The following is an 18,727-nucleotide window of genomic DNA, read 5'->3' as shown; positions in this document are numbered from 1 at the left end:
GAATCTGACTCAAAAAAGAGCTATTCAGACCTTATTTGTTTAAAGTAAAATCAGCCCATTTAAAACCCTTGTACACACAAAACAGGTACACAAAGAAGCACTCACACAGCAATACACAGACACACACAGCACACATACACTCATCCTTCTAATAAAGTTTTATATGTTGTAAGTCTCTTCATCAAATAATTCATTTTAATATCTTATGGTTGTCCATATGTCCAGCTATGATGTTTTGCATCTGATTGGCTTTCATGCCTAGTTAGATTAAGATCAATGAAGAGGAATTTAAATTTGACTTCTTATACTTTATAAATAATAAAAGAATGTGTATGAGAGAATGTTGATGTATGGTGTCATTGCAAGTTTAGATAGCATTCTTCACCAAGCATCACCAATATCCTTACAGATGTGATTGATTCATCTGTATAATGACAACATTCTTATTTCTATAAAGGAGCTTCTTTAGAGTTATTATAACATTGCTAATTATTGTTATGTTCATTATTAAAGCATGAGGAGAAACAAAGCTGAGAAGAGGCATCTCTCCTTTTATACTTACAACATCGGTAGTTGTCTCAGTCAGTGTTCTACTGCTGTGAAGAGACACCGTGACCAAGACAATTTTTATAAAAGGATATATCATAGAGGAGATTCAGCTGTGTATTAGTGCTGGACTTTAGGCAAGCCATTTATTATGAATATTTGGTGTTACCCACGTAAGGAGTCTGTCCCTGATTACATCATCAGCCTGCAATGGCAGCCCAGCCAGCCTAAAAAGCAAGTGGGCCCTCTGTGCATACCTTTTCACTTTTCCGCTCTCTCTCTTCCCTCTGCACGGTCCTTCTCTCTCTCTCTCTCTCCCTCTCCCTCTCCCTCTTTCTCTCCCAATGAAGCTCTAAAAGGTAACTATGTTGCACTGACTCTTCTGTCCAGCACTCTCCTCCATCGGCATGGTCAATAACCCAGCCTTTAATATTTCAGCAGTCTTCTGCTATGAAATCCTTGCCTGCCCAGACCAATAGGTAAACAGGTCAGCTCCCCTGACCCGCTGAACCTACTAAGTTACTAACTGCCCTGCTGAGCTTAAGAGACAAGCTGGCAGGAGACTAGCTTTGTTTCCGGTGCTAAGGAAGCTCAGACCATCCCCTGGCCTTGAGGAGGCCTAGTGGTTCTCCAGAGTACTTTGAGAACAAAAGAGGTTTTTGCATATCAAGGTGAGAGATAAAACAACATTCCTGAGGAGGCAGGGAACCCAAGGAAAGAAAAGGCAGGTATTTTCGGTAGACAGGGGGAGAACAGCATGGAGAAAAGAAAAGAGAATGGAAGAACTAGATGGGTAAGAACTTGAGAGGAACAAACTGAGATGGGGAAGAACTAGATTAAAGGGCTAGAAGAGAGTACTAGAGGAACGAGATGGAAGATGAGGAAGAGTCAGATGGGGAAGAACAAGATGAGAGAGAAGGAGATGGGAGAGGAGCTGATAGGGGAAAGAACTAGATGGATGAGAACCTAGAAGTGACAGAACTAGATGAAGGAATTAAGATAGAAGCTAGAGGGGACAGTAGATAAATATAGAGAGAAATCAGGCAAGAAAGGAGCTAGGCATGAAAGCAGAATAGAAGCTTCGTAGAGAGAACTATCACAGAATAATAAAGTGTATGAACTAAGGAGTTTTGTGTACATAGATTCATTTCTTCAAAGATTGATTATCAGCTGGTTGTAGATTCTTCCTGGACCCTGGGAGGGGACTATAGAGGGATTGGACCCACATAGTTCCCGTTGTAAAAGAAGACATTTAATTGGGGGCTTGCTTATGTAGTTGGAGTTTTCCTGCCTGGCCCACAGTCAGGACAAATCTCTCTTACCTGACAGGCCCATAGATGCTTAGAACCAATCAAGTAAACACTCAGAAACTTACATTGTTTACAAACTGTATGGTCGTGGCAGGCTTCTTGTTATCTACTTCTTCTATCTTAAATTAACCCATTTCTATTAATCTATACTTTGCCACGTGGCTCATGGCTTACCAGTGTCTTTACATGTTGCTTGTCATGGCGGTGGCTGGCAGTATCTCTCCCTCAGTCTTCCTATTCCCAGAATTCTCTTCTGTTTGTCCCACCTACACTTCCTACCTGGCTACTGGCCAATCAGCATTTTATTTACACAGCATGCTTACAGTTTCAGAGGGTTAGTTCATTATCATCATGTTGGTGAGTATGGTAGCAGGCAGGCATTGTATTGGACAAGAAACTAAGAGCTACACCTTGATCTGCAGGTAGAGAGAGAGAAAGGCTGGGTCTGGTCTGGGATTTTGAAATCTCAAAACCCACTTCCAGTGACACACTTCCTCTAACAAGGCCACACCTCTTAATCCCTTCAAGCAGCTCATCAAGTGAGGACTAAGCTTACAAATCTATTGGTGGCTATTACCATTTAAACCATCACAGTAGTGTTGAAGTTGAAAGTACTAAGAACCACCTTTGCCGTATACCAGCTGTGTGCTTTGAAGAAGCAGCCCACTGTCAATTTCCATCTCTGTAGACTATTGACAGGCCTGCATGAGGAGGGATGGAAATGTGTGGTAGTCATGGCTGGCGATCCTGCTATTCTTTCTGTGAAGTATGAAAACAGTTCCTTTTTCAATTATTGTATGTCTTATTATATGTATATCTCTTGTTGATACTGACAGTCATGTTGTCAGCATTTTCACCAAACTCATGGGCAGTTTATATGATTTTACCAGATGTCAGTAGTGTTTCAGGTATAGCTTGTATATTTTTGACCTTTTCAGCTTGAACAATGCATTCAATTTGTTCTCTTATCGGAAACATTGACTATTATACAATTACTACCTTATTGGAAATAGAAAAGGCCAGCTGGGGAATGGTAGAATGCATTGGTCAAACAGTTTAAGGACTGACTTTCTACTTCATTGCTCTGCTGTAATTTTATATTTTCTCAAGACACATAATACTTTCACCTTATAGACTATTGAAACGGAAAAGCTTCTCACTCAGCTAACTTCACTTGTCCTCTGAGGAGTGTGTGGCCAGGGAGATCTAGTGGTCCAGTATTTCTCTATGAGTGTTCAAGCATCTGTGTTTGGAGAAGTGCTATCATATCCACCAGGGGATTAAGAGCAAATAATTCAGGTGATGGCCTAATATTCCCTTTGTTATTTGGAGATACAGTTTTCTCACAGTGCACAACAGTATATCCCCATCCCATACCAACTTAAATTCTGCCATGTGTGGCAAAGAAGAAAAAAATAACAAGTTTCTCCTATGTCTCTGGTCCTCAGACTCCCAAAATTAAGATTATCATCTTGGACAGATATATAAGTTTTCTCCTTTGATCCCTGTTTTAAGGGAAGAACAGAGATTGTAGCATGTCTTTTATTTATTCACTATACTTCTGAAAGGAGCAGGAAGTTTGTGCCGTTTCCATGGAGAAAATCCAACTAGTAAGCTGTAGTTTGGACAAGCTGAGAAGTCTAAACTGTTGTGATTCCTCCAAGCCATTCTTAAATGAGTATCTGAGGTCTGCCTGTGAGTGACTACTTCATCTAGTGTCGTGCTGTATACAGTAGTACCAATGTGGTGGAAATGTGTATACTCTCTGCAACTTCAAGGGAAGGCAACCAAGACTCTAGGCCTGCCATCATTCTAGTCATCTGCACAAATGAGGATTTTGATGGCTGAACCTCTGAACAGTTGTCTGAGACCTTCAAAGCTTAAAATCCAATGTTCTTTCAAGCCTGGAGTGGGAAGTACATCATGAAACCCAGCTATAACTGAGAAGCTATTGGCAGTTTGTAGGATTTGGCAAAGGTAGCATGAATTTTCTTAAAGAGTGGCACCTGGTAGATGACCCTGCTCCCAGTGGATGACCATGTTTAGATTAAATCAGATTTGGTGGATTAATAAAAAAGAAAAAAGAAGACACAATGTTGAGAGGATGTAGGGAGTTGGAGGTGAATATGATCACAACTCATCGTGTGAAATTCACAAAGAAACATATCTAAAGTAAAAAAGAATAAGGCTAGTTTCCAAAAATGCTAAAACACAATAAGGCTAAGCATGTCCTTTTCATGGTCAAAGAGACTGTGGCAGAGATCTTTTCACAAATTCTGGTCCTTAACCATTTACCTGAATACTATTTCCAGAAACCATGTGGTTTCCTGAAGAAAACATAACAGACTGAAAGAGCCTCATGGTCCACAGCCGTCTCTCAGTTTCTTCATTATTTTCACTTGCCTGGAATAAAATAGTCCCTGGAGGCCCTGAGGCCATCCTGGTAACATGGAGAGAAGTCAACTTGCTGATAATAGAAGAACAGAAAAGATAGAAGAGTAATACTTGGAGGAAGTGATTGAATTAGCCTTGAACAGTTTAACCTCCAACAGATGATCTGAGATAATCTGAGAATTGAATTCATAGAATTCATTTTGGTTTACATGCCCTGTGATTGGCCGATATTCTCTTGCTGGCAGTCAAACACATTACTACGGAGCAGGAGCCCTGTATAATCTTGTCCTCACTGCTTACATTCTCATTTAGCACTGCCAAGAGGCTGCCTATACCACTCCTGTTCAGACTGTGAGCTGGGTGGAGCTCTTCCCTGCCTGGCCATGTCACACTAGCTTTTTTTCTGTTCTTGCCTTGGGCTTGTCACTAGCTCTTCGTACACTTCACCTCTGACCTTGCCATCACCTGGGTTAACCAAAACCATCTCTTCTTCTGAATTTCAATTTAAATGTTGCTGACCAGGAAAGCAATTCATGGATATTCTAGTCTCTGGTTTTTACTTTTGTCCTTCTCTTTATTTTTCTCAAAATACTCATTAGAGATACAAGCAAATAATTACATGTTTCATTCAAAGTGTGAGATTTTTTTCTGCTTGTTTTCAAGTTAGTAAGTAGGCCTGAATATTTTGTTTATGGTAGTACCTAGGAGGTTTGTGATAGAAACTCAATTTGGTGAATAAGCTCTAGCATGGACTGTTAATAGATGCATAATAAGATCAGTTGTGTATTTCTTAAGCAAAAGAGAACTGACTGTTCAATAGAGTTAAGAGCAACGAGGCTACCATATTTCATTGAGGATAAGGACTTTTTTATTTATCTACAAAGATTTTATAGCTGACTTTCCAAGTGATTTAGTTGTGGCAGTAGGCAGGGTCCTCATTGGGCATAGGTGAGAGACAGCATGGACTACTACTCTGAGAACAATTTGTCTTGAGTATGAGGAAAAGCCTTTACTCCAAAGTCCCAACCTCCAAAACCATTTAACAAGTGTTCTTCTGGCCTGGAGAGACATTCTCCAGGGATCTGCCAAGCGTGATTTCCCACCACAGTTTTAATCTTTGGGGAAAAAATGGGACATGATAAATTATAAACATTATTTCCCAAAAGAGGATTTCATTTCTTTAACCATTTATAACCCTCAAATAACAAAATACAACTATTTAGGGATCCAGTGTCATATTTTAATGGCTTTTCCAGCTGTTACCCGATTGTGTGTGTTCTGGAGCATTTTTTCTTCCAGCTGTAAACCTACTACTTATGCATAGCAATTGGGAAAACACCCAGTAGTTTGCTGCTTCAGGTATGCACTTACTCACTAGGAGGGGGTAAGGAAACCATTTCTGTTCTCTGCTTTCTTGTGATTGATTACATATGCCTTCTGCCAGCTCATAAAAAGTGGGGTGGCCCCAGTTTGAGCATTTGTTGGCTGGTGTTCTGTTCCCTGAGGAGTATGCTGTTCATTCTACATAGAAGGGATGAGGCTGTGCTTACATCACGACCTGTGTTCCTGTGTACTCGTCATTGCTGCTGAACCCTGACCCACATAAGGAATCCCCAGAAGCATTTAGAGGTGGAAGAGGGTCACAGATAGTTTTCTATGTATGTGTGCCAAGGGCAAGTCACATCATAAAGCTAAAATTATGTGTTCAAATTCTTTGTGATGATATATTTGTTATTAATATGTAGAAATAGCATGTATCATTCTGCTATAGTAAACTCAGTGTTTTCAGACATTTCTTTTGCTCTTAATTACATTGTAAATTTTATTCCTTTTCTGAAATCTATGGGTTTTGTTTTAAAATAATAATAACCCTTATATTTAGTCTCTCTTGCTTACCTGTATCTCTTCCCATTTCCACTTGTACTTTCTCTCAACAGGTTAGCTTCTTTCTTTTGTCTCTTTTCACCCTTTGTCTACAGAGCATCCAGCCTGAGTCTCCTTCCTCACCAACTTTACTTCCTGTATTTCTCTGAGTGTGGGAAGACCCAGGCCCCCTGTGGAATCCCTGGGAATGAGGTTTTCACAGGCAGGTTTATCCCATGCACCTTCAGAAACTCCACATTTCCCTTATTGCCACATCATCTACTATCCAAAGCCTTGACTTTGGGTTTTAGTCAGAATCCCGCCGTTAGGGATTACATGCTGACATGGACAAAATTCCACTGTAAGAAGACTCAGGGTTTCTTACACAGATGGGCAGCAGCTGATCAGAGCACTTGAGCCTGAGACAGATGGAAGATCCTCTCATCAACACAAAATCACCATGTCAACAATACAGTTCCAGCAGGGATGTGCTGCAATGACCCAAGAGTTAAAGGTGGATATTACTTTCCAGGAGGACATGGCCAGGGCAACAAGCCAGAAGTTGGCAGATGAGTCAGCTTGGAAAGTGATCTGGCTGTGACAGAGTGGGAGAGCAGAAAACAGAAGGAGTAGTCAGGAATCAACAGGTGGGCTGAGCAGCAGAAAGGGGGGACACATTCTCATAGCAGGTGGTGGAACAGATGGGAGAGCTAGAGATAAGCAGCAGGTGGGCAGGTCAGCAGGTGAGAGACAAGAGTGAAGCAGCGTTAGAGCACTGCTAGGGGTACAGGGTGGGCATGTGTGCAGTGGAAGGGCAGCAGACAGGGGACACTGGGCCAGGGGAAGCAGTCTGGAGCTCTTTGACCCATCCTGGCTGTACATACTGTTTGAGAAAATGTGGTGGCCACAGGCGCCAAAGTGCAATCTGTTCTTCCAGGTTATTGATCTGTTTTGAAAAGAAATGACTTAGGATAGATGGAATTATATTCACCTTAGAAGAAAAATTTTCAGATTTCTTTTTGTTTCTGTGATTTTCAAAGTGACAAAGGAAGCAGGGAAGGTTGGATCACTGGGCAGAATCTGGGCAAAACAACTTTCTAAGGGACAATTGAAAGTGAGTATCCTTTCTTAAAGCCCTTCAAGTGACATGGAGAAAATACTTGGCCTTTAAAGGAATGGCCATGGCATAAAGATGACCATGCTACAAGCGGGGAGACCATAGTGGGGCAGAGCCCTGAAGGCAGTTTTGCTGTGCTGACACTGGAACTGTTTGTCACCTGCACAGGTCTGGCACATCTGCTGGGCGCATGTGGAGAAGAGGGCACTTTCTGGGGCAGAATGGTATCCTTAGTGCACATGTTTGGAGGGCTAGGCTGGTACTTTGGTGCCTCACATCCCTGAGCTATGGTACCAAAGTCATGGTTCCCACACCTGGCATGGGAGATGGACTGGTCCTATCAGAACGTCTGTACCTTCAGCTAGTAGATGGCCAGTGTGGCTAGGAATACTGAGATCAGTGTATAAGATCTAGAGCTGTGTCCACAGAAGGCAAGCGCATCAATATGGAGAGGCTCAGTGGCATTCTGACATGTTTGGGTTCCCTCCTGTGACTTGAAGAAGTGAAGACAACCACAGAACTGTTCCTGGTGTCATAGGAAAAAAAGGAACCAAATACACAGAAGAGACTGGGATAGAGAGTTCAAGGTGAAGAACAAATGCATGGCTGAAATCTGTGTGTTCACAGTTTTACTAGCTGCTTGCTTAACCAGCAGCTTCACAGATATTTGGCTATGTGTACTTTAAAGATGTGGACATGAGATTTGCCCTGAGCAGAGAGTAGAGCTATAATTCCAACACCAGTCTTTGGCCTGGGAAGGATAGAACACTTCTGGCTAAAGTCAAAGGCAGATGATTGATGAAGATGAATTGGACCTACATGAACAGCTGAAGCTGCAGATTTGAAAGAAATATTAGCAATTCACCAGAGGCACTTAGGACATAGGTACCAATGCACAAGGGTGTGAGGACAGATCACATCAGCCATAGTGTCTGAGCTCTTCCTGCATGATGGGAAGCACCCAGGGAACCTGGCTGGGAGAAAAAGCATCTGTCAGGAATTGTGCCTATTCCTCAATGTTTACATGTCACAGGCATTCTTTCACATTTGAGTTAACATCTTTAATCAAAGTATCCAAAAGTATCCTCTCAAAGGCACCAGGTTATTTAACCACTGTTCTTTGTTTTGGTTTTGGTTTTGGTTTTTTTGCATAGTTTCTGAACCCTGGTGTAGCTAGAAGTTTTTCCTTGTCCCACTTGGTCTGCAACTGCTCAGACCCAAATAAACACACAGAGGCTTATATTATTTTTAAACTATGTGGCCTAATGGTTCAGACTTCTTGCTAGCTGTCTCTTACATCTTAAATTAACCCATTTCTATAAATTTATACTTTGCCTCATAGCTTGTAGCTTACTGGGACTTTATATTTGCTTCTGGATTGTTTGGAGAAGAAAGCAAGAAGACTTATGAAAGATTCAGCTATGCCCCAGTGCAGATTCCTAAGGTATATAAGCCAGGCATCTGCCTCTCCAACAGTTCACACTAGCAACAATATGAACCCAGATTGCAACTATGAGCCTCCAAGGTTTAATTCTGTCCCTCAAGGCCTACAAGCCCATCTTGTCTTGATTTCTAACTTCCTTTTTGTTTAGATTCTAAACAAAAGATTAACAAATCACTCTTGAGACAATGAAGCATTCTGCTATGATGCTGAAGTGTCTCAGAACCCCAAATTTCTTGAATTTCAATGTAAGTAATACACAATAAGATATCTGTGGTCTCAGGCACTTGAATATTTGATCCCCAGCTGGTGACTGGTGACAATTAGGAGGTATGACATTGGGGGAAGAATGCGTCATTGAGGGCTGGCTTTGAGATTTCAAAAGTCACACCATTTCAAGTATGCTTTCTGCTTCCTCTTTGAAGTTTGAAATGTAAGCTCTCAGCTGCTCCTCTAGCCACCTACTTCCCACTAACTCTGTTCTGCCATTGTGGACTCTAACTCTCTGGAACCATAAGACCAAAAGTAAACTCATTGGTTTATGTTATCTTGGTCACACAGTTTTATCATAGGAATAGAAAAGAAACTAGGACAGCATCTAAGTAGTTTCTATCAACACCTTATATGTAAGTAACATATAGTAAGACATAAGCACTATCATGTATGTCTTCATCTTCTTGTCCTCATGCTTCCATAACATCTAGCAATAGCAAAATATTATTCAACTGCTGCTTGAAGTGGCTAATAAATGTCAATGCCTGTGTGTTAAAAGTGTTGTCATCAGACTTTGACAGTATAGGGAGGTAGTAGCGATGGTTTTAAAAATGATAAGCAACACTGGTTACCAACGCTGGTTATGAACCATGACAAAGCCCAGTATGAGAGCTTTATTGGGGGGGTGCAGAAGAACCAGGCCTGGGGGAGATGCACATGCAGGGAGCAGAGAGAAAGATAGTGGGGTAAAGAGAGAACAGAACAGAAAGAGGGTAGGGTCTGTGTCTGGCTTACAGAGGTGGGCTTACAGAGCTCTACCATGCATGTGCAGATTGTGTGACCATACTGTGCATGTAGCACACATTCACCCGTGCACACTGATGATGTAAGACACAAGATCCCTTGCAGTCATGCAGCTTGAGTGTGGCAGAATCCCAACATTCCAGATGTTTTGCTTATTATAAAAAAGTGGGTGAACAGGAACAGGGGCATTATTTCTCCCGGAAAAGCTGCTTCCAGCTGACTTGGTGGGCATTGGATGACTCTTGGAGGGGAGTGTAGAAGGGGGCTTCTAAGGTAGTCAGGCATCCTGGGATGGTGGTCTGCCATCAGCTGTCCTGAAGCCATCCATCTGTCCCAGCTTGGAGCTCTGTGATTGCTTGTGTCTGGGAGACCACTAGCAGAGACCTTAGAGACCACTAGGGAAAATTTAGAAAAAAAGCATTATTATTGTTATTTTTATTTTTTCTTTTGGAGGGGGTCCCAGGGTAAGGTAGGCAGGGGAGGAGGGGATTCCAGGACCAGGAAAGTTTGGTTTATATTTATTCTGAAGCAGATCCAGTCCATCTGAATGAATTCAAGCTGGTTTCTGAAGCTTAGGGATAACTATAGGGAGGTGGTGCCTAGTGATAGAAGGGTTCTGGGTATCCCAGACTTTGGGATCCACTTGAGAGGCTGGCAAGAAAAATAAACTGCTAGAGTTGTAGAGTGGGTGGTTAGGAGGAGGAGAGGAGCTGCTGGCAAGTCTGGAGTGAGGCAAATTTGGGGAGCAAATAAAATAGACACTCCCAGTTTGGCTAAGAAATCTCTTATCATTATAGGTACAGAACAAGTTGGCACCACTAAAAATGTGTGTGTAAGAGGAATACCCCTGAAAATACAATTAAGTGGTGGGGTCTGATAGGTAGGTAAGGCTGCCCCCTACCCCAACAGTAGAGAGACACGGAGTGGTCGGGCAGTAAAACTCCCTCAGGACTGAGTAGGGGGTTCTGGTGTCCATAAGGAAAGAGATGGGGTGTCCTGTTACTATTATGATTACCCTGAGTTCCTGGTGTGAGATGGGTGTGGACATGATGGGAACTGGGCAGCTTCAGTCATCCTTGATCAAAGCCAAGCTCATGAGGTCAGCCCCAGGGGTTGGGGGGTGGGGCATGATCCTGATTTGATGGCCCAGTGCCACCAGGTACATGAGGACAGTCAACAGACCAATGCCACTCTAGGTGGCACCTTGGACAAGGCCCTGGTCATGGCCCATGGGGGGTCTGGCAGGGAGCAGTGCAAGCCCGAGCCCAGTGACCTTCTTGCCCACACTTGAAGCAGAGATTCAGTAGCCTTTGGGGAGCTAGTCGGACAGTGTGTGCCAGCATTTGGTATTTTTGCTTTTGGGCCTTCTAATCTCTTCCATGATGCACCTTAAATGCCACCAACAACAGTTCAGTCTGTGGGGTCAAGGGGACTTTCTCCAAATGTTTAAACTTAATCCTAATGTTGGGGAAATTCTGTGAGACAAAATGGGTCATAAGTAACTGCCTGCCTTCTGGGCTTTTAGGGCCTAAGCTGGTATATTGAAGGAGGGCCTTCGTAAACAGTTCTAGGAAATTAAATGGATTTTCATCTTTATCTTGAATCATGTATTTTAACTTTTCATAGTTCAGTGGCTTTAGGGCAGTCTTACAGAGGCCTGCCAGGAGGCAGGTAATAAATCTATCTCTGGCTAGAGACCCACCCTGGGTATTATAATCCCAATGTGGGTCCCAGTCAAGAAGTGCTTCGGCCCCTGGTGGGTGGGTGGGAGGGGTTAGTCTGGTGTGTCTCATCTGTATGTGTTCTTGCCTGTTCCCAAAGGCACCTGCGCTCCTCAGGAAGTAGGTTATTAGAAAGTATCATATACCTGAAAGGTGAGATTATAAGATTGAGTAATATATTGAAATAGTCTAATAAAGGAAGTAGAATTGGAAGTATAGAAACCCAGGTTTTGTTCTCTCTGACAGAGTTCTGAAAGAGAGAATGGGACATGAACTTTTACCAGTCCATCCACCCCGCTACCTCTCGCAAGGGGAGAATGGTCTGTGGGTTGACATGACGATCCCTTAGCAATCTAAGAGCCGGAAGTGGGAGGTATGAAAGCTGGAGCTAGAGCAGGAGTTTAGAAGCACCCAGTACTTGAGGAGAAGAGGAGGCCCAGAGGAGGAGCAATGGGGGCAGGGGGGGGGGGGGCAAAAGCAGCAGTGGGAGCAGGAGCAGGTCAGAAAGGCGGGGTTCTGTTGGTGGGGTCTGGGTTCTTCAGGTTCAAAATTAACAGCTAGAAGCACGTGAGCAGGAGAGAAGGATTCGAGAAGTTTAGAGCTTAGATAGTAAAAAGCCTGAATATAGGGTAACAACTCTTCCATTTGCCTGTTGGCTGGCAGAAGTTAGACAGTTCCTGTAAAGTAAAGGAGCTGCCAGGTGGCCAGCTTTTGTTATTAGCTAAAGCATACTTGGGCCATTTCTCAGTACAGAGCTTAGGAATCTTTAAGTAGGGCACTAAGCTGAGAGGTTTCAGAGTTTTCAGAACACATCCTAGTGGAGGAGGTGGGACTGATGGGACTGGAAGACTTATTTCTAATGTCTGTAGCAGAGAGAAAAAAAGAAAAAGAATAAATGCAATGACCCAAGTTCAAAATTCTGGGAATCCCCAGGACTAAGAGTGGGTCTATAAATGGGCACAGGCCACCGCCTCGCTTTGCCAAGTGGGGGTAGGAGCCTAGGCTTGTGCAGGTGGGGACTCCTTGGGAGTCCTACAGCATTTACTGCCTCATCAGGCTAGTGAAATGTGTAGGCTGGATGCAGCCGGAGGACGCAGCTGGTCTGACAGCGAGAAATAAATCTCAAAGTGCAGACCTGGGAAATGGATAAAAACCTGAGCCAGCATTAGGGATCGGCCATAGCCAGTGAAGGCCATGGCTGAGGGCGCCCCCAGCCTCAGAGACAGCAATAGGGCGCCAGATGATCAACAGTCATTCCCATGGGTCCAAGAGGCTGTTTATGCTGGCTGAAAGGGGTCAACTTGCCAATCAGAAGGCCGGTAATGTGTGCAGAAGTCGGGCGGCCAGGCAAATGAAAGGTGGGCTCTTGCAGTCCAGACAGAACCTCAGCATAGATTTCCAGGCTCAGAGCCCTGGGAGGGCATCTGAGCCACAGCACCAAATTATGGTTTTAAAAATGATAAGCGGCGCTGGTTATGACCAATATCAGAGCTTTATTAGGAAGGCGGGGGGGGGGGGGGGGGGGCAGAAGAACCAGACCTAAGGGAGACACACGTGCAGAGAGCAAGGGAGAGAGAGAAAGATGGTGGGGGAAACAGAGAACAGAACAGAGAGAAGGTGGGATCTGTGTCCAACTCTTTAAGGATCCTCATGCACATGCTCAGGTGGTTTACAGAGCTACACCATGGATGTGCAGATTGCATGACACAATCACCAGTGTGTACTGATGACACAAGACCTCTTGCAGTCATGCAGCTGGAGGGTGGTAGAATCCCAACAAGTAGGGCACTTAAATGGTAGAGTCAAATGGATGGAAGTCTTCAAGGCATGTCTTCAAGAAGAATATGAAGACTCCAGCTCCTCTCTCTACATCTCAACTTCCCAGTTGCTGTGAAGTAAATAGGCTTCCTTAGTTCTATGCTCCCACTATGATAAATTATGCTACCATAGATCAAAGCAACAGGGCCAAGTGATAATGGACTTAAACAAATTTTTGCATATCTTAGTTGAGAACATATTTCACACTGTAATTCCATGAGCTGAAATAATCTTTCTCTCCTAAGTCAATCATCTCTATTATGCCAGAGTAATATTTCTGACTATTTTATAGTGAATTCTACTCTGATCCCTCCTAAGGTCAGTCACATCCTAGTGCTTTACCACATATTACAGTGAAGTCACCTCAGTCAGAAAGGCCATTATCAAGAAAACAGTTGACAATTAATGCTGGTGAGGATATGGAGAAAGAGGGACCTTATTCATGTGTGTGTGTGTGTGTGTGTGTGTGTGTGTGTGTGTGTGTGTGTGTGAAGGGATGTGTGTTTGTATGTGTGAATAAGGGATATATATTTATGTATGTATATGTGAATAAGGGGTGTGTGTATATATGTAAATAAGGGGTATATATGTGTGTCTATGTGTGTGAGTAAGGGATGTGTGTATGTGTGAATAAGGTATGTGTGTGTGTATGTGTGTGTGTGTGTGTGTGTGTGTGTGTGTGTGTGTGTGTGTTACAAAGTCTCTTTGCTATTTAACCCTGACTGGCCTGGTACTTGATTTGTAGTAAGACTGGCTTTGAACTCATTGTAGTCCTCATAAATGTTGGGATAGCAGGTGTGCAATACCATACCTAGCCTCTTTAGGAATCATTGTAATTCCTGATTGTTCCTGATTATGGTACAGTAATAGTAACTTTTCCTATAGAAACAATATCGTATATACTATTCAGATGAGTCACATATGTGCACACACTGAGGTAAAAAAAGAACGGGATCAGAGCTAATAGCAAGCCATAGCAGAAGTCTGGCAGTGGGAGCACATGCTCTTAATCCCAATTACATGACAGGCAGATCTCTGTGTGTTCAAGGATACAGCCAGCATGGAGACACATGCCTTTAATCTCAATACCAACCATAAAGACATAGACGTCTGTATAGACAAGCAGTGATGAGGAGGTCATGTTTTTGGGTTTACAACCAATAAGAAGGCAGAACAGACAGTCAATAAAAAGACAGACACACAGGAAGTAGGCCTCTTTCCAGAGGGGAAGGATGGCAGCAGCAGCAGGAGGAGTAAGAAAGGGTTTTAGTCTCAGCTCTCAGCTACTGCTCTGACATCTTGGGCTTTCAACTCTGCATTTGGCTCTGTGTTTCTTATTTAATAAGACTGTTACATCTACACACATATATATTTCTAAATATACATGTACAAAGTGCTTAGTCTGTATGTTACTTGTATGTATGTTTTGAGGACTGATTATTGGGTACTGGATAACCAGTTGGTGTGGTCGTCCCTAGGAAGACCATTTCTTCTACTCTCGTCATCCCTTGGTTGCCTTTCCTTGAGGAGGACTGAGCTCTCATGGGATGTTCACCATCCACTTTGGCATGGTTATTATTGTCCTTTTCTGATATGTTTGGGCAGTCATGTTGGTGAGACTTCATGAGTATAACTTCTATCATTCCTAGGAGACACAATCTCACAGCAAACACTCTGTTGCTGTGACTCTTACAAACTTCCCATTCCTCTGCAATGATCCCTGAGCTCTAGGGATGAGAATTTTCTTGTAGCTGTATCTTTTGAGATTGGGTTCCACAACTTTGCACTTTTATTTGTTGTGGTTTTCTGTAAAGGTCTTTATCTTTTGCAAAGAGATGTTTCCTTAATGAGAGTTAAGAACTATAGTTTTCAGTGATTATAAAGGTAAATATTTGGAATACAGTTAGGGATTATGCTAGTTTAGTAAAATGATAGTTGCAGATTCTCCTCCAAAATTGATAGCTTCACTAGTCCTGGTTGTTGGCTAGATTTCCAGTGCCAGGCATGATTTTTCTCTTGTTATGTGATTCTTAAATCCAATTAAATCGCTATTGGTTACTGCAAAGATATGTATACACTACTGTATCCTTTGGGCCATTCTGGCTGTTTTTGTGGTTCATAGATATAGCTGGGCAGGACTATTGGTTGCTTTCTTCCTTTGGAAGCTTGCATGGTGTCTTCTGGTGCCTTGGAAGCTGGTCTTCAGGGAGGAGACCTTCAGGTCATTCTAACTCAGGGTCGACTTGGCCCTGTTTCTGAAGTGCCTGGTGTCTCCAGCAATAGGGATTTACCTTCTATCTCTGGGGGCATCTGATGGTAGTAGCACTAGCTTGCAATGCTTTGAGACTCTCTTGGAAAACACTGACCAACAACTCAAAACAGGGTTTTTCATGCCTCATGTTGATATTTTGTTAATGCTCTTAGAGAAAGCAGTGTCAACCTAGATGTGAAAATTTCATTTAAACTATACATTTATACACAGAGTTATGTGTATTATGGGTATTTTTAGGTAGATAGTTCATTGTATGAGACCTTATGTCATGTTTAGGCATCCTTACTATTATTATACCCTCATCCCTTTTTCTTCTATATTTACTTCCCCCTCTAATTGGAGCTCTCTCTTTTATCCACATTTTATTTCCCTAATCATATTCCCCTGTTTATTGTTCCCCTGCCTGGCAATGGTCCCTTTTAATTTTCTTGGTTTCTGCAGTTTTTCCAGGATATGTACTCACATCTTAAGATCTTGTTTGTTGTCTGTTTTAATGTTCCCTTGTTCATTTCTGATTCTGTCAATTTGGGTCCTCTTTCTTTCTTTTTTTTTTTTTTTTTTTTTTTTTTTTTTTTTTTGGTTAGTTAGGCTAAGGGTCTGTCAATCTTGTATATCTTCTCAAAGAACCAGTTCTTAAATTCATCGATTCTTTGTATTGTTTACTTTGTTTCTATTTCATTAATTTATGTTCTAATTATTATTTTTGGCCACCACCAATTATTTTTTGGTTTCTATTCAGTTTTATCTTGTTATTCAAAAATTTTTAGTTTTACCACTAAGTCATTTATTTGTACTCTGTTTTTTTGTTTTTCAGCTTAGGTTCTTAGAGCTATAAATTTCCCTCGTTGGACCACTTTCAATGTGCCCTAGAGGTCTTGTTTTATTGTGTTTTTATTTTCTTCATTCAGTAGTGAGTTCTTTCATCTTCCTGAGTTTGTGTATTTACTAGAGATGTGTCTACTGTCAATTTTAAGTTGGATTACATTGTTGTCAAATAGGATATAGTGAAGCTTGTCAAATATTTGAAATTTATAAAATTTCTTTCATGTTATACAATGTGGTTGATTTTAGAGAAGCATCCACGTATTGCTGAGTAGAATGTATATTCTTTGGTGATTATGCGAAATATTCTGTAAATATTTGTTAAGTCCATTTGATGCATGATATTTGTTTATTTTCTGTCTAGATGAATGTTATTTCTTAATCCATTCAGTCAAATTTTGTCTTTTAATTGGAGAATTGACACCATTTATTATTTAAAGTTATTATTGAAATGTTTGTGCTAATTGCAGTCATTGTGCTGTTGATATTGGTGGTGTTATTTGTGTTCTAGTGATACTTTGTATTTTAGTAATTAGGCCCTTGTGCCCTCCCCTCCCAATACAGGGTTTCTCTGTGTAACAGCTCTGGTTGTCCTGGAAATCACTTTGTAGTCCAGGCTGGCCTGGAACTCACAGAGATCTGTCTGCCTCTGCTGGAATTAAAGGCTTGCACTACCACACTGGCTTTTTTTTTTTTTTTTAATTGATCTCTTAGTTATATTCTTTCTGCTCTTAAGCCTGAAATATTGTTTTCTTTAGGTATTTTCTTTAGGTTTGGTTTATTGGATCTAATTTTTTTTAGACTATGTTATAGAAAATTTGTCTTTCTCCTTCACCTATTGCAGATCATTTTGCTGAGCATATTAGTCTAAGTTGGTCCTTATGGTCTTTCAGAGTTTAGACTTCATTGTTCCAGTCTCTTCTGGCTTTCAAACTCTCCATTGAGATATCACCCTTACTTATGTTGGGTTTTCCTCTATATGTAATTTGTATTTATTTTCTTTTTGGATTTTTCATGTTCCTTGCTTATTTGGTCTATATACTCTACTCATCTTCCAGTTCTGATACTCCGTCTTCTGCTTGATTCATTCTATTTGTAAGGCTTTCCTTTGAATTCCTACTTTAGTTATCATACTTTTTGCTTCCATCTTCATTTCAGCTTGGGTCATCTTCAATGTTCCTAGCTCTTCATTGAATTCCATTTTTAAGTCCTGAGTTGTTTTTAATCAGCCATAAGTTTTTGTTTTATTGGTCATCGTTCAGGTTTTTATTCTCCTTAAGTTCTTTTTCCTTAATTTCATTGAGCTGTTTCTTTTTGTCTTCTTTAAATACTTTTAATTCTTTGATGAAAGTTTGTAGTAATTATTTTAATTCTATGTCCCGGTGTTCATCTAGAGGTAATTCTCACTGGCAGAAATTTCTTTTTTTCTTTTTTATAAATTTATTTTTATTTCATATACTGATAGATTGCCTGCATATATGTCTGTGTGAGGGTATCGGGTCCTCTGGAACAAATTTACAGACAGTTGTGAGCTACTCTGTGGGTGCTTGGAGTTGAACCAAGCTCATCTGGAAGAGCAGTCAATGCTCTTAATTATTGCTAAGCTATCTCTCCAGCCCTGGCAGAAATTTCTAGGGGAGTGGTAGGTTTTGGAGTGGAAATACAAACATGCTTGATCTTTCAAATTGTTTGTGTGTATTTATTTTAATTTTTATAAAATCTAGGTATGTGGGCTTCTTCTGTTAGTTTTGTATCTGATATGAGCAGAGCAGGTTGGGGTAGAAAAGATGTACAGATATGGCCTAGAGGTCAAGAATGACTTAGGTAGAATGAAGTCAGGTAGGTAGAGGGAACTAGACTGGTATGCAAGATATGAGTCTTGATTGAAGCTTAGCGTGTAGGGGCAGAGAAATTTAGCATGGCAGAGAAATTGGACATCATGGTGTGGGAGGGGCCTGTGAGTCAGTGGCAGACAGAGTGAATCTTGAAAGAAGGTTAGAGTTTGTGTGGTATAAGCAGGGGTGGCCAGAGTGGGTTCGAACATGGGATGTGGGACCCTAGGACCCAGGTTAGAGCTGGAAGTTTCTGCAGGGTACTTGGAGGAAAGGATCAAATAGACTCATAGAGAAGGATGCACAGAGTCTGGATGGGTAGAGAGATTGTATGTGGTCTGTCATTCTATCTTTGTTTTTGTAGGTTGCTTTTTTTTCTCTGCTTAATTTTTCTTGTCTTCCTACTAGGTCCTTATTGGATTTTTGAAAAAAATCTCTATAACTTGGTTAAAATACTGTGTGTTACACTATTCTCTAGTTTTAATATTGCTTGCTCTGGTTAACTATCTAGACATGTGGCCTGTTTACTAGCTTTAGTATTCCAGTAACTCATGCCAAGGGTACTTCTTTGACA

The sequence above is a fragment of the Onychomys torridus genome, chromosome 8 (assembly GCF_903995425.1).
Source record: "Onychomys torridus chromosome 8, mOncTor1.1, whole genome shotgun sequence".
Taxonomy (NCBI): Eukaryota; Metazoa; Chordata; class Mammalia; order Rodentia; family Cricetidae; genus Onychomys; species Onychomys torridus.
The sequence above is the reverse complement of the archived record's forward strand: the minus strand, read 5'-3'. Positions refer to the sequence as shown.